General features: G+C 46.3%; 1 protein-coding gene and 1 pseudogene across 3 annotated transcripts in view; both read left to right on the forward strand.

The window, feature by feature from the left end:
- The window catches only part of LOC111948779 (uncharacterized), a 360906-nt gene that overhangs the window by 64414 nt on the left and 271951 nt on the right, over positions 1-24541 (forward strand). The gene's annotated exons all lie outside the window — the stretch shown is intronic.
- Positions 4956-10800, forward strand: LOC144981286 (natterin-3 pseudogene; annotated as a pseudogene). Its single transcript, XR_013653454.1, has 3 exons — positions 4956-5040; positions 8798-8965; positions 9115-10800. The product of XR_013653454.1 is annotated as a natterin-3 pseudogene (transcript).

Consider the following 24541-nt stretch of genomic DNA (forward strand, 5'->3'; position numbering starts at 1 on the left):
GCTTCTCCAAACGACAAGAAGGAAAGAAACGGAAAACTGTCAATTTAGTTGCTTTCATTCTCTGTTAGATTATTTGGGTGACCTGAGATGACCCTTCAAGTATAATAGAATATTGTATTTATTGTAAATGTTTTAGAGGTGGGATGTCCAGGATGTTTTTTTAGTGTAATTTCTCTTTTTTCATTGTCATTCACTTCTCTTTGTAAGGGAAGGTGACATGAAGACCAGCATTAGGACAGGAAGGAATATATGGATCCTTCTGAACTCACCGTTTGTGCATCTCTGACCTTTTTCTCTATGCAGGAAGAAGATGCTTTACTGCATGACACCATTCAGGCAGCCACATGGAGCAGAACTCAAGTCATTTTAAGGAAGATATTCCCTGCCTGGTGTTGTAAAGATGGAGGAAAGGGAACAAGAGGAAACACTGAAAGACCTCTAAAACTGTGACTTCACGAGTGAAGATGAAGAGAGTCATGGAACTGAGGAAGTCTTTCATTTCTTCCTTTCAGTTCAAAAGTGACTGTGAAGCATTTTGGTCAGAAATGATGGATGATCAGAAATTAAAGGTGTTTGTGTGTATTGAGGAGCAATAAATCTTGTTTTTTGCCATGCTGCTGCTTTTTGTCTGTATCTGTAATCCTATGTGCCTGTAGCATCACAATGCTTTCACATTGTGCCTGTGGGACCATGGTTAGAGGTCTAGCATGGGGTCAGGGTTTTACTTTCCGCGTTTGACCCACCTGAGACTATGCACTACTTAAGTTATGCGTGAACTGAGCTGAAATACACAGCAGTTATTACATTATATTTGGGTGGATCCAATGGTGTAATATATATTTGATATTGTGATATAGTTTTACATATAACAGTAAACCATTGATCAATAAATGACAGGTACATTTCATCAGTTCAACTTTATTGCCACGAAACAACTAATGTCACAGTCAGAAGCTTTGTTCAGTCTGTCCATGTTTTCCCTGTAGCCATATATAAAGGGGAGCATTTATCTAAAAATATTTCTTAAAGCCTGATTGTACATATCTCCCCCGTGAACCGCCACCTTAACGTGGTGGGGGAGTTTGAGAGCTCGGGTGATCCCAGGAGCTAAGCTGTCTGGGGCTTAAGCCCCTGGTAGGGTCTCCCATGGCAGACAGGTCCTGGGTGACGAGCCAGACAAAGAGCGGTTCATAACCCCTTATGATAAGAAAGAACAAGGACCCGATTACGTCGCCCGGATTGGCGTCACCAGGGCCCCGCTCTGGAGCCAGGCCCAGGGTCGGGGCTCGCAGGCGAGCGCCTGGTGGCCGGGGCTCCTTCCACGGGCCCTGGTCGGGCACAGCCCGAAGGAGCGACGTGGGACCACTCTCCCACGGGCCCACCACCCGTAGGAGACTTCAAAAAGGGCCGATGCAATGTGGTTTGGGTGGCAGTCGAGGTGGCCCAAACCCCGATCATGGAACCTGGCTTTTGGGACATGGAATGTCACCTCTCTGGGACGGAAGGAGCCTGAGCTGGTGCGAGAGTTTGAGAGATACCGTCTAGATATAGTCGGGCTCACCTCCACACATAGCCTGGGCTCTGAAACTCAGTCCTTGGAGAGGGGTTGGACTCTCTACCACTCTGGAGTTGCCCAAGGTGAGTGGCGGCGGGCTGGCATGGGCTTACTCGTGAGCCCTCAGCTCAGCCGCCAAGTGTTGGAGTTCACCCCGGTGGATGAGAGGGTCATGTCCCTCCGCCTCCGGGTGGGGGTCAGGTCTCTAACTGTGGTTTCGGCTTACGGGCCGAACAGCAGTTCGGAGTACCAGGCCTTCTTGGTGTCTCTCGAAGGGGTACTGGAAAGTGCCCCAACGGCGGACTCCATTGTCTTCCTGGGGGACTTCAATGCCCACGTGGGCAATGACAGTGGCACCTGGAGGGGTGTGATTGGTAGGAACGCCCCCCTGATCTGAACCCGAGTGGTGTTTTGTTATTGGACTTCTGTGCTCATCATAGTTTGTCCATAACGAACACCATGTTCGAGCACAAGGGTGTTCATCAATACACCTGGCATCAGGACACCCTAGGCAGGAGGTCAATGATCGACTTTGTAGTTGTTTCAGGCGACCTTCGGCCCTGTGTCTTGGACACTCGGGTGAAGAGAGGGGCGGAGCTGTCCACCGATCACTACCTGGTGGTGAGTTGGATTCGCTGGCGGGGAAGGAGGCCGGAAAGACTTGTAAGACCCAAACGTACTGTGAGGGTCTGCTGGGAACGTCTGGCTGAGCCCTCCGTCAGGGAAATCTTTAACTCCCACATCCGGGAGAACTTCAAACAGTTACCGAGGGAGGTTGGGGACATTGAGTCCGAGTGGACCATGTTTTCCACCTCCATTTTCTCTGCTGCTGCTCGGAGCTGTGGTCGCAAGGTCTCTGGTGCCTGTCGCGGCGGTAACCCCGAACCCGGTGGTGGACACCGGAAGTAAGGGATGCCGTCAAGCTGAAGAAGGAGTCCTACCAGACCTGGCTGGCCTCGAAGAAATTCTGGCAAACCATCCGGCGACTCAGGAGGGGAAAGCAGTTCTCCACAGGCACAGTTTTCAGTGCAGGTGGGGAGCTGTTGACTTCAACTGGGGACATTGTCAGGCGGTGGAAGGAGTACTTCGAGGATCTCCTCAATCCCACTGACACGCCTTCTTTTGAAGAAGCGGAGAGTGAGGACTTTGGGGTGGGGCTGTCTATTACCCGGGCTGATGTCACTGAGGTAGTCAACGAGCTCCTCGGTGGCAAGGCCCCGGGGGTGGATGAAGTCCGCCCTGAGCACCTCAAGTCTCTGGATGCTGTGGGAGTGTCTTGGCTGACACGTCTCTGCAGCATCGCGTGACGGTCGGGAACCGTAACACTGGACTGGCAGACAGGGGTGGTGGTTCCCCTCTTTAAGAAGGGGGACCGGAGGGTGTGTTCCAACCATAGGGGAATTACACTCCTCAGCCTCCCTGGGAAAGTCTATGCCAGGGTACTGGAGAGGAGAGTCCGTCCGATAGTCAAACCTCGGATTCAGGAACAACAGTGCGGTTTCCGTCCTGGTCGTGGAACAGTGGACCAGCTCTACACCCTATCTAGGGTGCTGGAGGGATTGTGGGAGTTCGCTCATCCAGTCCATATGTGTTTTGTGGATTTGGAGAAGGCGTTCGACCGCGTCCCCCGTGGCATCCTGTGGGGGGTGCTCTGGGAGTATGGGGTCCGGGGAGCCTTACTGAGGGCTGTCCGGTCTCTGTATGACCGGAGTAGGAGCTTGGTTCGCATAGCCGGCAGTAAGTCAGACCTGTTCCCGGTCCATGTTGGACTCCGGCAGGGCTGCCCTTTATCACCGGTTCTGTTCATAGTTTTTATGGACAGAATTTCTAGGCGCAGCCAGGGGCCGCAAGGGATCTGGTTTGGGGACCACAGGATTTCCTCTCTGCTTTTTGCAGATGATGTTGTCCTGTTGGCTTCATCGAACAGGGACCTCCAGCGTGCATTGGGGCGGTTTGCGGCCGAGTGTGAAGCGGCTGGGATGAGGGTCAGCACCGCTAAATCTGAGGCCATGGTCCTTGACCGGAGTAAGGTAGTTTGCCATCTCTCGGTGGGTGGAGTGTCCTTGCCCTAGGTGGAGGAGTTTAAATACCTTGTGGTCTTGTTCACAAGTGAGGGATGATCGGAGCGTGAGATTGACAGGCGGATCGGAGCGGCGTCCGTAGTTATGCGGTCGCTCTATCGGTCCGTCGTGGTGAAGAGAGAGCTGAGCCGAAAAGCAAAGCTCTCAATTTACCGGTCGATCTATGTTCCAGTACTCACCTATGGTCATGAGCTATGGGTCATGACCGAAAGAACGAGGTCCCGAATACAAGCGGCTGAAAGGAGCTTCCTCCGTAGGGTGGCTGGGCGCTCCCTTAGAGATAGGGTGAGAGCTCGGTCACCCGCAGGGAGCTCGGAGTAGAACCGCTTCTCCTCCACATCAAAAGGAGCCAGCTGAGGTGGCTCGGGCATCTAGTCCGGATGCCCCCTGGACGCCTCCCTGGAGAGGTTTTCCGGGCATGTCCCACTGGGCGGAGGCCCCGGGGAAGACCCAGGACACGCTGGAGAGACTACGTCTCTCGGCTGGCCTGGGAACGCCTCGGGGTCCCCCCAGAGGAGCTGGAGGAAGTGGCTGGGGTGAGGGAAGTCTGGGCATCTCTGCTCAGTCTGCTGTCCCCGCGACCCGGTTCCGGATAAGCGGAAGAAGATGGATGGATGGATGGATGGATGGACGGATGGATGGATGGATGGATGGATGGATGGATGGATGGATGGATGGATGGATGGATGGATGGATGGACGGATGGATGGATGGATGGATGGATGGATGGATGGATGGATGGATGATTGTACATATCCTAAAGGCGGTTATTTGCATTTACAGTATTTAAGAGCAATCAAACACAAAAACCGATGAAAATTTACAGTTTTCCATGTTGTGTTGTGTTGTGTTTACATGTTGCCAATAAGCATTGTGTTACATGTATTACAATGCAACATGTATTTGGACAATTAAGTGTGAATAGTCAATTTTAATCTAACTAACCTCCCAAATAAAAAAAAAGTACATGTAGAGTCTTAATTTAATTAAGTCCCTAATCTGGCCGGGGACAATATTACACATGGAAACTTGTTAAAACAGAAGAAAAAGGTGACCTTACAGAGGGGGGAGCTCAAAGTGGCCTGAGATCAACTTTCAACCCCCCCCCCAAATTGAGCTCCGCCTCGTTCTGCATACTGCAGCCATGGGTGGTTGAATCTAACAGCTGAAGCTTTGCCCCTCCTCTCAGCTGCTGTCAGGATGGTGTTCATGAGCGTCAGAAAAAAACACGATCCGAGGCACCTTTAGGGAAAACCTGCAACACAACTTTTGAACCTCCTCCAACTCCGCCCAGTCAGGACAGCGTTTGCTATTTATAAGTGAGAGGCAAAGCGCTTAAATTTCTAATTGTGTTTGCCGATCCGTTGACAAAGCAACCTTCAGTGCTCAGACTCTTCTGTACTGGTGAGTGAAACATCTTTAACCTGTCTGACCAGAATGTTGAACTTTTAAAGTTTAACTCAGCATAGAAAATTGCTGTGGACTAGCAGCACTAAGAGGCATTTGCATAAGACATGACATTTCCCCACAATGCTGACTCGTAGGGCTAGGCGATAAAACAATGACGATATGTATCGCAAAACAACTTTTTCTCGATAGAAAAATGAGTTCATCACAATAGACTTTTATTTTGAAGGGGCCAAAATGAACACTGGCCAGTTACAGCAGTTTTTCCTCTGTGACAGGTGAAAGTTGGAGGGTTAGTTGCCACATGGCGAATAAATGTTTACGTCTAATTACTCATGTTTATTAGCTATACTTTTGGTGAATTTCTTTTGTCCTCTCCTCCTCCACCGTCTCTGCACAGTGCATGCGAGTCACTTCCCATTTCCGCGATCACTTAACCTGTATGTATCGCTTAATTTAAGCTGATGAAACGGCGGAAAACGTGAGGATTTTGAAGCAGCAACAGACAGATGAATAAAGAGTGTTGATTTGAAGACAGCACTGTTGTAAGACGCTAATGCTATGATGCCAATGATGCTATGCTAAACAAGCTGTTCCGTCCGTCACCTAAATGGAATGTAATGGCTGCAAAGAAGCTCCTTAGTCGGGTGGTTGTCAAACAGCTCTTTTTTAAACTTGTACGGCGGAACAGTTACAGCACGAACAAAATGGTTCACCCAACGCTCACACAGGTAGAAAACCCTGCCCCCCTCCCACCAGTCCACTGCTGATTGACATACTCTGTGAAAGAGGGGGGCGCCAGATGCCCGCAGTTCTGTCTTGTTACACTACCCCCCCCCACCCCCCCACCACCACCAAGTCCCTGCTGGCCCACGAGGGACACGTGTTTCCTTACACAGCAGGAAAGCATAAGGAAAACATCTTGAGACAGAACCATAATCATCATCAATTAAGGAAGGTTCAAGTAGACCACCAGACCTTCCGGTGGTCTAGCTGGTGGCGCATTCTTGCCCTCTAAAACAAACTGTCCCACCATTAACAACTGTTATTGTTATGCGGCTGTTCACAGAGAGGAAGGTTCCAATTATTAGCGTTTGCAACATCTTGTGTTCGTACTCAGCTATTTCTCATTTCACATTGTCTTTCCCCATCAGTTTGGGGGGTGGGAGGTGTGAAAGAAATGGGGGGTTGTGTGTAGGTACGGGGAGGGGGGCCCTATTTTTACATTTTTTTTATTTCTTCTTTATAAAGTAATGCTTGTTTAATGTTATTTATTTTGTTTTGTTTTAATGTAAAGCACTTTGTGTTATACTTTTATATGAAAAGTGCTTTTGCTGACGATCTGGCACTGATCTCTCATATTCACCTACACATGCAAGACAAGACTGACCGGTTAAGCCGATTTGGATTGGCTTGGATCAGGTTGGTCTCAAAATCAACCAAAACAAGTCAGCGATTTTGACCTTGAGTACCACGTCACAGCCCCCCATCAAGGTCAATGATCAGAATTGACCATTTACTGAAATTTTTACTTACTTGGGTAGCATCATCACATCAGAAGGTGGAAGTAATAAGGACACACAGAACAGGATTAACAAAGGAAGGGTTGCATTCATAACCATGAACAATATTTGGAAGACATCACAGTACAGCACTAAGACAAAACTGAAGCTCTACAGCAGCTGTGTTCTGTCAGTATTACTGTATGGAGCAGAGTGCTGGAGAATGACACAGCAGGACTTGACCAAACTTTCGACGTTCCACACCAAAAATTTAAGGAGGATATTAAGAATTTTCTGGCCCCAAAAGATCTCCAATGAAGATCTATTCCTCCGCAGCAATCAAGAAGACATGTCATCAATTATCCTCAAAAGACGCTGGACATGGATTGGACATATACTCAGGAGTGAAGACCACACAATAATAAAGACAGCACTACATTGGACACCAGATGGAAAAAGAAAAAAAGGACGGCCGAAGATCACCTGGCGCCGAACAGTAGAAACCGAGCTGAAGGAATTTGGACACACCTGGGGAACCATCATCACCCTGGCCCGCGACCGTCAGAAGTGGAAAGATTTCGTTGCTGCCCTAAACGTCTCAAGGCGTAAAAGGCAGTAAGAAGAAGAAGAAGAAAAGGGAGCAACAAAGTCTCTGAATTGGCTCGGAACTTTCCTCTGTCGCTGTGGCCTACCCCGCGGAGGCAACAGGGTTAAGTGGGTTGGTCTTGCTGTCGCAGGAAGTGGATCCGGAGAAGCGAGAGGGGCAGAAAGGGGACGTGGTGTAGAAGGCGGTGAGGATGGGACAGCTGGCATTGTCTGTGTAGGCGCCACAGAGGTACCCTGATAGGTCACCAGTCTGTCTCTGTGTAGAATCACCTTTCTCCTCCTGTGTGGAAACTGCACCCTGTAAACGACTTTTCCTAGCTTCTCTAGGACCCTGCTAGGCCCAATCCACTGGCTGTCCAGCTTTGGACATCATCCCTTCTTGCTTTGGGGGCCTGCAGTTCTGTCTTAACTCTGGGTTGTCCAAGGAAACACGGACCGCTTTAAAGTCAGACAGTATTTCCACGGACTGGACTTATAGACATGGAGGATAAATCCTCCAAGATGAATTCATCAGACATGAATCAAACAGTCTTTTCTCCATAGAACAGAATGAAATCCACTGTGTTTTAGCAGCGTCTGTAGCATCACAGAGACGGTGTTCCACCAAAAACTGGGACCTGTCACATGTTGTTTCCTGGAGACAGAGCTGCAGCTTTAATGTCAATGAGATAGAAGAAGAAGAATCCAAAACATTGGACTGTTTTCATGTGATGACATGGAAGCAGAATTATGAAATCTCTAGGAAATCTGTCCTTGTTTAGTCAGCATGTTTGAATTGGAGTTTACAGTTAAACGACAATAAAGACGCGTTTACACCATTTATAAATTACATTTCTGCAATATTTTTTTAAAAATCAGAAAAAAGTTCCAAAAAGTAAAAGGCCTAGAGTATTTAAGTGTAAAATAGTGCTATTATTTGGCTGATAAAAAACGTGTTGGTGACAAAAGTTAAATTTTGTCCCTGTGTGGAGGTATTTCATTTACTTGAAATCCGAACAAAACAGAATAACATGCGCTGTAAACTGTGCAGAAGTTATGTTCCTTCTAAAACTGGAAATACCACCAACCTTTTTCTCACCTGAAGCTGAGTCTCCAAGCATGTTCAATGTCAGACTGAAATAATCGATGATTTAAAAACAGCAAAGGTCAGACCTGCACAGCAGCAACAGTCTAAACTACCAGAAGAAACTTTAATTTAATTTTTTGTGAATTTAGCTTTTAGTTCCCAGCTTCATTTTTATGTTTGTTCTGTAAATTTAAAAACATTAGAATTTATTTGTAGATTTAATGTTTTGTTTTTTAATCGAACTGATCAAACAGTTTAGTGTCTGTTTTATTGATATTCTTTTTTAAAACTTGAAAGCTTTTAATTTAATTTTCAGTTTAGCTTGTTATATAAGTGCCTTTTCTTTAAAAAAAAAAACTGTTGCATCATGGTCCTTCAGTGCATCTGTTATGTTTAAAGTATGATAGGAAATACATATTTGAATCTAAACAGTCTGCTGATGATGGCACATTTCTATTTTGAGTGTTCACATTTGACAAATATAGTTATTTGGTTTAAATCATGATATATATCGTTTTCGCCTGATGTAAAAAAATTCGATATCGCCTAGCCCTGATAACTCATCCCACATTCTTTTTAGGAGAACTTCTTACTTCATCTCTTCTCTGAGCAGCTGTGAGAACTTGCATGACCCAAACGATACAAATCTAGCCGGTTGCTAGTGCTGGAAGTTGTCTACATCCCACTCCTGAGGTTCCAAGTCTTCTTAGGTCATTACTCAGTGTTGGAGCCCAAACCCTGAGTAGAGGTGAGCTCGACTGTCTGTAGACTATCCCAGTCAACATTTTTCAAATCTTTAGACATGGAAAAGAAGAAAAGTGAAGCATCAGAAGTATCAGCATCTGTGTATGTAGATGTACAATGGAGCTAACATCACTTTTTCCTTTTCTCTTGCAGTCTCCAGGTCAACCAGACAGGAACCCACACTGCATTTTACTGTCAGTCCACGGTCAGCTGATCAAGTCTTTGTCCACCATGTCGAAAATTACTGACAAACTTTACTGGAAGACCTATGAGGGATCTCCTCCAACAGGAGCAGTTCAGATTTTTAACTCATACTGCAATCGCACCGACTATGTGAGCAAACCCTCACATCGAGATGATTGTGGTTTCTACACAGGAAGCCTCGGTTCCTATTGCTACTATCCATGGGGTGACCGTGAGCTGAAAGATTCCTCATTCGAAATCCTTGTGAATGAAGATGAGTTTGAAGATCTTGTTTGGATACCTGTCTCAAACCGTGGGGTACCTAAAAACGCGGTGATGTCTGGTATTGGAATGTACGTAGGAAAGAACCGGTATGGCCTAGGGAAGGTGCACCTAGAGCACCGTACTTTTTTTTTACCCTGGAAAGGTGCTGAATATTGGTACCACTGGTACGAGGTCCTGACCTACAACACTTATGTGAAAAGTGAGGTGGTCTCTTGTTTTGAGTACAAAAAAGATGAACCTAAAATTGAACAACTCCCTCCGGAAACAATACAAAAAACAAAAATTTCCAACAGCACCCGCACTGCGATTAGAGAATCATGTAAGTTCGAGGAATTTACTGTAGATGAGTCAAACTGGGATTTCACTACCTCTACAGGTTTACATGCCGAATTGACTATTTCTACTAGAATCCCCTCTGTTTCTGGCATGAGCGTTACATTTGGTCCCGAACACACCATCGCATATTCAAAAAGAAGCTCCATGATAGTGGAGAAAAAATGGTCTCGGACTGTGACTGTCCCAATCCCACCAAAACAGAAAAGGTGCGCCATATTGGTGGCCAGAAAGTGCAAGCTCGAGATGCCTTTCACTGCGCGCCTCACTCGCACTTATAATAATGGAAAGGTCAGGTCAACAAACATAAGTGGGACCTACAGAGGTACCTGTTTTAGCGACGTTATGATTGACTTTAAAGAGTGTAAGTGACTTTGTCCTCCAGTCTGAAGTGGATAGCAAATTACTGAGGGACAGAAACAACAAATTCAGATTGAAGCCTTAAACCCACCTGTATTTTAGGCCATTGGAGGTTCTTTGGAGGAAAGTCTGTTTGAATATCTTTACAGCAACTGAACTGGATTTCTCTCTTTGACATCTGTATTTTAGAACTAGTTAGATATTCTCAAACATGTAAACTAAATGCATGAACAACAGTTATGGGTCAGGATCTAAATTCTTAAAAGTTTAGAGGGCGTTTATCTTGGGTCTGCTCTGGTGCTTCTTCCTTTATGCACATATCAAGGTTCTCTTTACTGCAAACAAAACTCTGACTTTAGGGTTTTTATCTCTAATTTAAGTTTCATTAAGACATTTTCAATTTCAAGGTTGTGGTTCTTACTTGTGTATTCTGAGGATCTGACTTGATCATTTGTTCCAATGTAATAGGAAACACTGAGCAACTTTTCTTTTTTCTTTTGTGTTTATCTGTTGAAACATGGGCAATCATTGTCCCGCTAAAAGATGTAGTGTATGGGAAATATTTTCCGTACATTTCTGCTTCAGATTGATACATTTTTAAAACGAGGACTTATTTAATAAAAAGAGTCATTCTAGTTTTCCTGCTGAATAAAATTCAACTTCAAGTGTATGGCTTTATTTTTGATTCTGAGACTTCCCTGTTGCTAATTTCTACAATAGAAAATATAAAAGAAACACACACTTCCATAAAAACAGACGGACTGCTATCCTTTCAGTAGACAGTCACACACCAATGATGTACATCGTGTGGCACTATATGTAATATTAGTAGGCAATCAAATAATTGTACTTACAGAAACATTCTAGCGACATACATCATTTACACATTTTATTTCTGTGTCATTGTATGCTCAACTCCCTGCAAGGACCTGCTCTGTCTTGCTTTGCTTGCGTTTGCCTGCACTTCTCTTTGTCCTGCATGCATGGCTCAAGCCCCCCCCCCCCCCCCCCCCCCCCCCCCCCATATCCACCTCACAAATTTCCCCCGGCTATTTGGAGCTTGTTTTTTTCTTGACACAAGTTCAGGTTGGCACGACTCATTAGAAGTCGCCCAAACTTAAAAGGAATGTTTTGACAGTTGCATTCATCTCTATCATTATCTTTTGTTTCTCAATCTCAAAATCGCAGCCCGTAAAATGTGATCAGTTAAAAAAACAAACTTCAGTTTTTGTTTCAGTATTACTGCCTCTGGCTTGAATAAGAAAAAAACTTCTGGTCGGCAATTTCCTTGCAGTGAGAAACAGCAAAATTCTTTTGAAACCTGATTTTTATCCACACCTGAACATCTGAACCCAAAAGTCTGAATCTCCACCCAGAGTATTGAACGCAGATCTCCCTTCATTATCTTCCTCCCTTCATGCGGACTAGGTGATAAGCGTTGCGGAGGTCTAATTTGGAGAAGATGCGAGCTTCCTGATCAGAATCAAAAACAGAACTGAGGAGAGGTAGGGAGTATTTGTTCTTAATGGTTATTTGGTTGAGGGCTCGATAATCGATTCATGGGCAAAGGGTCTTGTCTTCTTTCTTAAAGAAGAAACAAGCACCCACTGGAGAGGATGATGGTTGAATTTGAAGAATTTCTCCATAGCCTTTGTTGATCTGATGGGGTGGGGGGATTCGTGGCATAGAGAGGAGTCTTGACGTGACGGGGAGTCGTGGCATAGTGAGGAGTTTTGGCCTGGTGAGGATACTTGCCGTGGCGAGGAGTCATGGCGTGATGAGGAGACGTCAAGTGGCTGGAGTCCACGACTACACGCCACGCCATCAGATCAACAACCTCTATGTTCTGCATTTCCAACATAAAAAAAAACGCTCATGCAAAGCTCACACTCAACCTCTGGTCCTCGTCCCTCCTCCATCATCTCTGGCTGTCAACATCTAGAAGACTCTACCTTGTAGTACCATATCATCCTGGACAATAAATCAGTCTCTACTCTACTTCTTTGTGAGTGATCTTTCCGGGTTCCAGCGTCTTGGTCTGTTCATGTCATCGCTAACTATAGCCGCGGTTACATGGGCAAAATATCTTAATCGGATCAATGGTTGGGTTAAATTTCAACCACATGAGATCAGAAAACCTTTTTCCGATTAGAACAAACGTTCACATGGGCCACACTATCGGTCGAAATAAATCATTTGGGCATGCGCAGCAGTGTTAAAGAAATCCCGGAAGAGGAGATGCGTCCCGTTATAAACAAACAGCTGCCAAATACATTTATGCAGCAGCTCGGTAACATACGAGACGATCTCCCAAACGTGCTTTTATTAATGTTATGAATATTATGAAGCGCCTGTTCGCTCATCGTTTTATTTTTTATCCGCGTGGTCAGTGCTTTTTTTCGTGTAAGAACGGAGCTGGAAGAAGCCAGAGTTAGGAGAGGCTAACATTAGCTTTGTTTCATGGACACAAAATCCAGGACCATGCAGGAAAAGCTGTAATCTGCATTTTGGCTGCACGTAAATGTGTGGGAATAACATCAGCCTTTATTTTGTCGGGACACAACTGGAAACACAAATCCATGTGATTGTTTGAATGGTTTCTTAGCACTAAGAGGCATTTCTGCTCTGAAAAGTTTACACACCGCCCCAAAGCCGCTGTGTGAGCTGCCGGTCCGAACTATCCTGAAGCCGGCAGTCGCTAACCCAGAGCGGCGGGACGGAGCGCAGTCCATCCAAGTCTCCCACACATAACAAAACACACACGTTACAAAGCTTCCTCCTCCCTCTCCTCAAACAAACATTTATAAATCCTGCTGCTCTGCTCAGAGAGAGACACGGTCCACTCGGTCCACTGGTACCTGAGCCCGAACACAGAGCTCCGGTGCAGGATCCCGACGTAAGTGGGCACAAAGTGCTCCTCCCCGGCAATCCCCTCGAGGGGTGTAAGAGAGAGGAAAGGCGAAGAGCCAGTGGGGCGAGAGCTGAGCGGCACTTTTCATGGGGCCTCCGCAGAGAAGCTGGTCGGTCCTGTTTGAGCTCCAAAGCTTTCTCTCAGTGAAACACCGTCTATGCGTGACGTAAACCAGAGCAGGAGTGACACACGATCGGAATGAACCGTTAACGTGAACAACGATCGGATAAACAATCAGTATAACCCACCTATCTTGGTCGGAAAGAAATTTTATTCCGAACGGCGTGTTTACATGGTGCATTTTTTTTCCGATCAGGCATTCTTTCCGATTACTTTTGCCCATGTAAACCCGGCATATGACAGAACGAACTGGCTAACACAAGACCCAGCTGAGACAGAAGATCTACGTTTCACAGTTTCCCAGCAGAAAACAGCAAGGAACTCTGAGAATTGGTGATTTTTGTGTTTTCCCACGATATGGGAAAAGACACTTGCTGCCAGCTGCAGTCTACAAACACCACAAAAGTGGTTTTTATCAACTTATGACGTATAGCTCTCACCAATGGAGCAATATGTTTTTTTTAGTCAGTTGATGATGCTGATCACTATGCTAGCACTTTTAGCCATAATCTGGTGACTTTCTGTTTTGAAAATAATCAAAAAGGTGTCAAAAAACAGAAAATATATCATCTGCGCACAAATGTAGATACCAGAATGCAACCTGACTTTATGCTGCTTTTTGTCGCGTATGCTTGACTTTTCTAGCTGGAACTTTTTGTGTGACGTGCTCAAAAAACTTCCTCCTGTGACCCGTCAAAGGCTTTGATTTGATTTTTTTTACTTTGGGTCCCCATCTGTCTTGAGTGTTTCCACCTGTGTCTCGTTTGTCTGCATGTATTTAAGTCCTGTCATTCCCTTCCTCCTGTGATGGTCCATATTGTGTTGTTCCCCCGTTTAGAGTTTAGTGTGTTTCGAGTTTGTAGCCTGCCGTATGCAGTGGTTTTGGTTTTGTGTCTTTAGTTTTGTTTATTAAAGACCCCGTTCTGTCATAATGACGATGACAAGGCAGACCCAGATGCTGGAACCCGGAAGTAAACTCAGGCTAGGAGATCAAGCGAAAGAGTTTAATGGATTCACAATCCCAGAGTTCAGGAAAACAGCGTGGACCAGAGGTGAGTATGTGGCGGGGAAACCAGAGCTTCATGCCAGAATGTCTTGGAGGAGGACTTCGTGGCCTGAGCGGAGGAGACGAGGAGAGAACAGGATACCAGCTGCACCCGTGGTGAGGAGGACCTGAAGGAGCACAAAAGTGGTAAGTTCAAGGCTTAGACTTGAATGGGCGTAACTTATCTTCCGCTTCCGCTTCCGGGGTTAAGGCAAGACGCGTGGTCGCGGCTCTCTGCGGATACTATCTTCAAATTACTTAAGAAGTTGATTTTCTCCAAAAAGAGAGCTGACCATGCCCCCGAAGAAGCCCCAGGAATATGAAGAGCTCAAAAAATCTCTTGACATTATTCAAGAAACGCTGAAAAGTTTTATGGATCAAGTGTCGGCTAAACTAACACCGCTCTGGGAGATGATGGAAGAGTTCCGAAGATTTCGGGCTCAAAACGAGCAGCGAGAAAACCAGGTCGAGATTCTGGAGAAAAGACTGGACGATGTGGAACAGCAAGTAAGGATGAATAATGTCATTCTCACTGGATTACCGATCAAGCCTCGAGCGAAGCTGAATTCAGCTGGAGCTAGCACTGCTAATGCTAGCGCTAGCGTAACTAGCAGTTCTAATACGGAGATGGGTGCAGCGTCGCTGGAACAGCAAATACATTCATTTCTCACATCTAAAGGGATTTCCCTGGATCTCAATACCATCGAGACCTGCCACCTGCTCCCCAGGAGAAAGGAGACGGATAAACCAGCGATCCTCATCAGGTTTGTGAATCACAAACACAAGCTAGCTCTGATGAACCAAAGGATACACCTGAAAGGTTCGGCTGCTTATCTGAACGACCATCTGACTAGAAGGAATGCTGAAATCTCAAAACATGCACGGCTTCTCAGGAAGTGTAAGCAGATTGAGAACACTTGGGTTAAAGGCTGCAGGATTTACGTCAAACCACTCGGTCCAGAGGACCGCACCAAGGTTATGGTCGTGAACACCATGAAGGACTTTGAGAAGTGTTTGATCACGGTCGTCTGAATCAACGTGGAGTAATAAATCAAAGAGCCAAATAATTTCAAGAAATATGACACCTGGAATCATCACTTTCTCTGTATGTCTGACGTCACCTGAATAGCAGCAGAGTTCTGACCTGCAGACAACTTGACCTCAACTTTCACCGCAGCTGATATCAGCTGAAGAAGGATATGGACCTGAATCTAATGTCTGCAGACATAACATGGAAGAGAACTATTAACTCTGTTTTGAACCCAGGAGATCAGCTGTTATCAGTAAAAGAAGAAATACCAACCTTGGACAATCGACAGATTATGGACCCTTTTTATTTTTTTCCCTTACAGCATTACCTTATTATAAAAAAAATAAAAAATACAAAAAAATATTTAAAAAAAGTAAAACAAATGATTAATCACTTATTGAAAATTGTTAAATTGTTTGACTTTTGATGATATTACTTCACTAGCTCCTAAAATTGATAAAATGATTCAAAAATCTTTCCTTATGTAGCATAACTTTGCAAGTTTTTAACTTTTGATACTTGATGAAATTTTGCTATGATAACTCCTGAAACAGTGTTGTGTCTATTTTACTGATATAGTATTATGTTTTAAAGCATATGAATGACTTTTAAAAGTAACATAATTTGCATATATTTCAGATGCTGCATTTGCCATGTTGATTTCTAAAATAGTTATTTTGACGTAGTACTTAAGTAATTCATCTTTGGCATGTGCTTTATTGATACCTTATGATTCTTAATTCTGTCTGATAAAAGCTAGGAACCGGATATTGATAAATCATGTAATAAAATGGTTATAGTATAACGGGGTGGGATTATATAAGTTCGCTTCTTTCCACTCCCTTTCAAGCAATTTTTATTAATTATGTCTAATTATACTAAGTTTGATTAGTTACTGTATGAATGTATGACTGATGATTATATTGCTTTTGTGTATTACTTCTATTTGATTGCTTGAAATAAACCATTTCAAATCAAATCAAATCAAATCAAAAATCTTTGAGCCAGACGTAAGCACCGGAGAGTGTATAACGGACTGGCGTTGAATGCTGGGATGGATCTCCTTAAGAAGGACAGCAGGTGATGAGATGATGTGAGGCAGCTGGTTTCAATGAGCAGAGTAGGCAGGGGGAAGGCAACCGACCGAGGCACTGTGACAGTGCCCCCCCCTCAACGGCCGCCTCCAGGCGGTCCAGAACGGCGATCCGGGTGGGACCGGTAGAAATCCTCGATGAGGGAACGGTCCAGAATAAGTGAGCGGGAGATCCATCAGCGCTCCTCTGGACCGTAACCCTCCCAGTCCACCAAGAACTGAAAACCACGGTCCCGGCGACGGACGTCCAGGACCCGGCTGACCGAGAAGGCGGGGGCGTTGTCAATGACCCGGGCGGGTGGAGGGGAAGCGGACGGCGGGCACAGAGGGCTCTCCTGAATGGGTTTGATCTGTGAAAGATGGAAGGCAGGGTGAACCTTAAGCGCCGCCGGAAGCCGCAACCGTACGCAGGTTGGGTTTATGATCCTCTCAATGATGTAGGGACCGATGAATCGTGGAGCCAATTTGCGAGAGGTGGCCTGGAGAGGTATGTCACGAGAAGAGAGCCAGACCCTCTGTCCCCGCTGGTAGATGTGACTGTCCCTCCTGCGACGGTTCGCGATGCGGCAATTACTCTCCTGGGTGCGCAGGAGAGCGGCCCGAGCTTGGTTCCAGAAGTGCTGAACACGCTGGAGATGGTGTTGCACGGAGGGCACAGCCAGATCCAACTCCTGAGAGGGGAAGAGAGGTGGAGAATATCCCAGAGAGGCTTCAAAGGGGGACATACCGGTGGCAGAGGAAGGGTGGTTGTTGTGGGCGTACTCGATCCAAACCAGGAACGAGGACCAGTTAGAAGGGTTCTGGGCAGCCAGACAGCGGAGGGCAGCCTCGAGATCCTGGTTGGCACGTTCAGCTTGCCCGTTGGATTGGGGGTGGTGACCTGAAGTGAGACTGACAGTGGCCCCGAGGGCAGAGCAGAAAGCCCTCCAAGCCTGATGACGAAAAACCTGCTGAACCATGATGTCAGCCATTTCTGTGGCAGTGGGTAACTTGGGGAGAGCGATGAACTGAGCGGACTTTGAGAAGCGGTCGATTATGGTGAGAATGACAGTGTTACCTTTCGAGGGTGGTAACCCAGTGACGAAGTCCGCAGTGAGATGAGACCAGGGGCGTTGAGGAACGGGCAGCGGATGGAGCAGACCGGCTGGTGGGGCATTGGAGGATTTAGAACGGGCGCAGACGTCGCAGGCGGCGACAAACTCCCTGACATCTCGTTCCATGGAGGGCCAGAAGAACCTACGTTGGAGGAGCTTGAGGGTCCTCTGGACACCTCCATGACAGGAAATACGAGAGGTATGTCCCCAAACCAGAACCTCAGAGCGGAGCGAGGAGGGGACATACAAGGTGTTCACCGGGACAGGGGGATGATCAGGTTCTTCGTCTTGGGCCTGTAGGACTCGAGTCTCAATGTCCCATGTGAGGTTCCCTACTATGCAGGTGGGGGAGATAATGGGAGAGGGGTCCTGACTGTCCTCTTTACTATAAAGACGTGAAAGTGCGTCCAGTTTTACGTTCCTGCTGCCAGGCCTATAAGTAATGATGAACGAGAAACGGTCGAAGAAGAGGCACCAACAGGCTTGGCGTGAATTAAGGTGTTTGGCGGAACGAAGGTAGGCCAAATTTTTGTGGTCTGTCCACACTATGAAAGGCTGATCAGTACCCTCGAGCCAGTGACGCCACTCCTCAAGGGCGAGTTTGATGGTGAGGAGCTCCCGATTACCCACGTCATAATTGCGTTCAGCAGTGGACAGTTTTCGTGAGAAGAATGCGCAGGGTTTTAGTTTGCCCGTGTTGTTCTCTGGGAGGACCGCCCCAACGCCTGAGTCGGAGGCATCCACCTCGACAATAAATTGGCGAAGGGGGTCGGGCTGAATCAGGATAGGAGCCGAGGTGAATAAACCCTTTAGGAGATCAAAGGCAGCCTGAGCCTCAGGACCCCAAACAAAGGGTCTGTTAACCGAGGTGAGCTGAGTGAGGGGAGCTGCGATACTGCTGTAGTTTCTTATAAAACGGCGATAAAAGTTAGCGAAACCGAGGAAGCGTTGCAGTTGCTTTCTGGAATCAGGGGGTTCCCAGTTGGCTACTGCCATGATCTTAGCTGGGTCCGGACGGATATTACTGGCCTCTATGATAAAACCGAGAAATGATATGGTAGGGACATGAAATTCGCATTTCTCTGCTTTAACAAAAAGCTTATTATCAAGAAGGCGGTCGAGGACCTGCCGGACATGGTGGGTGTGTTGATCTTGATCACGTGAGTAAATGAGTATGTCGTCCAGGTAGACAAATACAAAACGATTTAAGAAATCACAGAGGACGTCGTTTACTAGGTGCTGAAAAATGGCGGGGGCATTGGTAAGTCCGAAAGGCATCACCAAGTGTTCAAAGTGCCCTAGGGGTGTGTTGAACGCCGTTTTCCATTCATCCACCTCCCTCTTGCGGACAAAAAGATAGGCATTGCGGAGATGTAATTTAAAAAAGATGCAAGCCTCTTGAACGGAATCTAAAGCGGAGCTGATGAGGGGAAGGGGATTCTTATTTTTTAACCGTGATCTGATTTAGTTCGCGGAAATCCATGCAGGGTTTGTAAGGTTTTATCCTTTTTCTGAACGAAAAAGAACCCTGCACCGACAGGGGACGAAGACGGGCGGATGTGACCGGAAGAAAGAGTGTCGTGAATGTATTTCTCCATAGCCTGCTTCTCAGGGCCGGATAAATTAAATAAGCGGCTCTTGGGTAGAGTAGCCCCCTTTAATAAATCTATGGAGCAATCGTAAGGTCTGTGAGGGGGAAAAGCGCCAGCCTTGGTTTTGCTAAAGACAGCCCTAAGGTTGTGATAGCAGGAGGGTACCTTGATAAGGTCGATGATTTCTGGGGCTGAGTGATGACTTGGAGGAACAGAAGGGATGGCGGAACGGAGGCAATTAGCCATGCAGGCAGTACTCCAGTTGGTGATGTGACGATTCACCCAATCAAACTGCGGGTTGTGAGCACGAAGCCAGGGGAAACCTAAGATGACGGGAGATTGGAGGGATTGAGTGACATAGAACTGCATGAATTCATGGTGATTACCAGAGGAGATGAGTTGAACAGCCTTGGTGCGGTGAGTTATGTGAGTGAGGAGCTGGCCTCCCAGACCTGCCGCCTTGACCGGGTGTTCCAAAGGCTCTGTGGGAAGGTCGAGTTCAGACACAAGGTTACAGTCAATGAAACTTTGCTCTGCGCCAGAATCTATGAGGGCTTGGCAAACATGGGTCTTAGCTTGGTTACATAGCTTGACAGGAATGTACAAGAAAGAGTTCTCAGTAGTGAGGGAGTGACCCGCCCGCGGCCTGTCGTCTAGCGGGGGGTTCTGGCGTTTAAACGCATCGTACACTGGTGAACAAGGTGACCTGCCTGACCACGGTAGAAACATGATCCCTCGTCCCTCCGTCGTTCCTCGGGTGTGAGCTTTGAGTGCCCGATCTGTCCGATTGTCCGGCGGCCTCATGAGAAAAGGAACGAGCTGAATCAGCTGTGGCGAGGGGGGGGAGAAAATTAGCCAAAGGTCTTTTATGATGGCGGAGACGCTCAGTCTGGCGTTCCCGGAGACGCACGTCGGACCACAAGGCCGCGGTGACGAGCTCTTCAAAAGATCTAGCCTCGGGTTGTGAACATAAATTATCTTTAATTGAATCGTTTAGTGACTGGTAGAACACGCCTTTAAGGGCGATGTCCGGCCAACCTGCTTCCACCGCTAGAATCCGAAAGTCTATTAAATGGTCACTCACAGATCTGTTGCGTTGCTTTAAGGCTAGTAGACGACGGGTCGCTTCCTCCTCCTTGCGGGGCTGGTCGAACACCAACCGGAATTCCCCTATGAATCGTTGAAACGGAACTTGGTCAATGGGATTAGCCGTTAGGTAGGCCTGCGCCCATTGGAGCGCTTTACCCCTGAGGGAGTTTACGATGAGTGTTATTTTGCTATGATCTGCGTGGTAGTGTCGTGGAGCCTGCTGGAAAATCAGTTGGCACTGTAGGAGGAAACCCCCGCAGGCCTCCACGTCTCCCTGGAAGGTCTCGGGTTGAAGCCGGATGTTTTCGTTAGCCGGGCTAACGGTAGCGGGGGCCGATCTTCCGGCGGAAGGAGTGGCGCTGGCTGTGGCGTAGGCGGATCGTTGAGCTGTAAGTTCCATCAGGGCCTGAGAAATTCCATCCAGATGTCTGAAAAGGTCCTGTTGTGCGACGGCCATCTGGTTCAGGGATTCAGCTTGTCGTCCCAGGGCTATGCCTTGATGAGAGACGGCCAAGCGGAGTCCTTCCGGGTCAGCCGGGTCTGGGTGATGGCCAGTCCGTTCTGTCATAATGACGATGACAAGGCAGACCCAGATGCTGGAACCCGGAAGTAAACTCAGGCTAGGAGATCAAGCGAAAGAGTTTAATGGATTCACAATCCCAGAGTTCAGGAAAACAGCGTGGACCAGAGGTGAGTATGTGGCGGGGAAACCAGAGCTTCGTGCCAGAATGTCTTGAAGGAGGACTTCGTGGCCTGAGCGGAGGAGACGAGGAGAGAACAGGATACCAGCTGCACCCGTGGTGAGGAGGACCTGAAGGAGCACAAAAGAGGTAAGTTCAAGGCTTAGACTTGAATAGGCGTAACTTATCTTTGAGCCAGACGTAAGCACCGGAGAGTGTATAACGGACTGGCGTCGAATGCTGGGATGGATCTCCTTAAGAAGGACAGCAAGTGATAAGATGATGTGAGGCAGCTGGTTTCAATGAGCAGAGTAGGGAGGGGGAAGGCAACCGACCGAGGCACCGTGACATGTTCCCCTGCAACCTCCTGCCTCCTCTCCTTCTCTGCGCCTGGGTGCTTTCCTTATCCCCCCGCCGTAACAATGCTACATTAGGAAAGATTTTTTAATCAATTTATCAATTTCTGGAGCAAGTGAAGTAATATCATTAAACATCGATCAATTTAACCATTTTCAATAAGTGATTAATCATTTGTTTTACTTTATATATATATGTATATATATATATATATATATATATATACACACATATATATATATATATATATATATATATATATATATATATATATATATATATATATATATATATATATATATATATATATATATATATGTGTATATATTTATATTTTTTTCTTTTTTATATAATAAGGTAATGATGTAAGGGAAAATAAAAAGGGTCCATAATCTGTCGATTGTCCAAGGTTGGCATTTCTTCTTCTGCTGAATAACAGCTGATCTTCTGGGTTCAAAACAGTTAATAGTTCTCTTCCATGTTATGTCTGCAGACATTAGATTCAGGTCCATATCCTTCTTCAGCTGATATCAGTTGCGGTGAAAGTTGAGGTCAACTTGTCTGCAGGTCAGAACTCTGCTGTTATTCAGGTGACGTCAGACATATGGAGAAAGTGATGAATCCAGGTGTCATATTTCTTGAAATTATTTGGCTCTTTGATTTATTACTCCATGTTGGTTCAGACGACCTCGAAAAGACACTTCTTAAAATCCTTCATGGTGTTCACAACCAGAACCTTGGACCGGTCCGGTGGACCGAGTGGTTTGACGTAAATCCTGCAGCCTTTAACCCAAGTGTTCTCGATCTGCTTCTGCTTCCGGAGAAGCCATGCATGTTTGGAGATTTCAGCATTCCTTCTGGTCAGATGGTCGTTCAGATAAGCAGCGGACCCTTTCAGGTTCTTCCTTTGGTTCATCAGAGCTAGTTTGTGTTTTTGATTCACAAACCTGATGAGGATCGCTGGTTCATCCGTCTTCTTTCTCCTGGGGAGCAGGTGGCAGGTCTCGATGGTATTGAGATCCAGGGAAATCCCTGTAGATGTGAGAAATGAATGTATTTGCTGTTCCAGAGATTCTCCACCGCTCGCCGTATGATCAGCCCTGCTAGCTGCACTAGCGCCAGCATTAGCAGTGCTAGCTCCTGCTTCATTCAGTTTCGCCCGAGGCTTGATTGGTACTGTATAGTTCCAATTTTAAGTCCTCAGTTTTGACGCTCCTGCAGCTCTCCTCGTTATCCAACGAGCCAATAATTATTATATATATATATAATATATATAATACCGGCCCATAATTATTGTTATCAAACCTTTTGAAACAATTACTTAAGGTACTAATACACTTAAACTTAAACTTACGAACGAATAAACATGCATCTAGCACTAACTCAAACATTGACATTCTTATTAGTGTTCATGCTTACTCATCAGACTCCACAAGAAGACACAACTTAGTAATTGGTCAACAAAGTTCGTTGGTCTTAGTCTTCACTTTCACTTGGCGAACAAAACCTTGCCTATCAGGAAGGGTCTGCACGACTCTTCCAAGCGGCCAGGATTTTCTGGGTGACATGTCATCTACGATGAGAACCACATCTCCCACATGAAAGTTCCTGCTTGGTGTAGCCCACCTTTGACGCGTTTCCAGAATATGTCCGCCAGGTACTGAACTTGCCTCCATCTACGATTGACATACAAATCGTTCCTTTCAAAAATCCCTGGAGGCAGCTCAGTTTTGGTCTTTAGCAGCAACAGATGGTTAGGGGTGAGGGCTTCAAGGTTGTTGAGGTCGGTAGAAACTAGGGATGGGTATCGTTAAGGTTTTAACGATACTACTACTCTTATCGATACTGCTTATCGATCCGGTACTCTTATCGGTACTTTTATCGATACTTTTTGAGGACGAAAAAAAATAAATAAATAACAAATTAAGAACATAAAGTGTTTTATTTCCTCACTATGCAACAACATTGTTTTTTTAACAAAACATTTTACTTTATACATGAGAATGTTCCAGACAGGATATTTATTTAATTATTTAATCTAATTGTTTTTATTATTTATGAGTGTGATGTTTCATTTGATCTTTTGTCCATTTTCCACAACCTTGAATAGACCTTTCTGTCTGTCAAACACCAGAGTTAAGTCAAGTTAAGTTAAATGATGGAAACAAATTCACTTTGATGCAGACTCCTTTCTATTTTGCCAACTCCATTTATTTTTCTTTAAATCCAGTAAACCCAATAAATGATATTAATTTTACGAATGACAACTATCATTAGTTATTAATTATTATTAAGTATTAGGAAGCAGCTGATAGTTTGTCGCGGGTCTGGAATCATAAGCGGTGAGACTAAGCCCCGCCTCTCTACCTGTTTTTTTTTTTTTTTTAACTTGTCCTGTCCAACAGCTAGGCAAACAGATGAGAGCTGAGGGCCTCTTGTGTTGGACATATTTTATTTTAACAAGAGGGGTTATTCATCTTCAGACAAACCAAAGGTATGTCTGAATAAACCCCTTTTGTAATTGAGGCCAAACTTTATTAATTTCAATCATGTTTGAAAATCTTTGGTGTTGGACCGGACGGAAAAGGAAAGAGGGGAAGAAGAGAGAGGGACGTTAGAGAGAGGGGGGGGGGTAGGAGGGTGATAATAGGAGGGGAAGGGGGGGTAAGACCATGAAGCAGCATAGAACAGACAGGTTTACTGGTTGTTTATCGTTACGGTACGGTTCAAATGTAGTACAAAAAGGGCGGGGCCTGTTCACACACACTCAAATATTATCAACACACCTGCTAGCCGCAAAAATGTCCACATGTCAACATGCACACAAAACAGATAGTGTTCACGAACGCATACCTATGCCTTTAAACCAACTAGTGTGAAATCTTTCATTCATTCAATCATGCAAACTATTAGTGCAAAGGTGAGCTAACACCTGTGCTCAGGTGAGTGTTTATGTTCTTCTAAAATGGATGGTGGAATGTGAAAAGAAGGAGGAGGAGCGCCCAGCCACCCCCACACCCATACCCCCGCCGCAGCAGCAGCGGCAGCCGGAATTCCCCCAACGCCACACGGGAAAAGGCAGGGAACAACCGCCCCCCGGGCGACCAAGACCGCCACCCAGGCCAGGGCCAGCAGGACCGCCGCGAGGCCCCCAGAGCCAGAGAGCAGGGAGGCGCAGAGGGAAAGAGAGCGCCGCCCCAGCCCAGCCAAGAAAAGCAGCCCCCCGCCGCGCCGGAAGAGCCCAACGCAGGGCCCCACCGGAGAGGGACGCCCACAGCCCCAGACGAGCACCCCACCACCACCCAGGAGTTCCGGGCATCCCCTCGCCCCGACCCCAGGTACGAACCAGGACCCCCCAAGGGAGACCCGCTCCGCACTCCAGGCAGCCACCCACCCGGCCCACGGTTG

This window comes from Oryzias latipes, chromosome 2, assembly GCF_053564925.1.
Source record: "Oryzias latipes strain Hd-rR chromosome 2, Olatipes_Hd-rR_3.1".
Taxonomy (NCBI): domain Eukaryota; kingdom Metazoa; phylum Chordata; class Actinopteri; order Beloniformes; family Adrianichthyidae; genus Oryzias; species Oryzias latipes.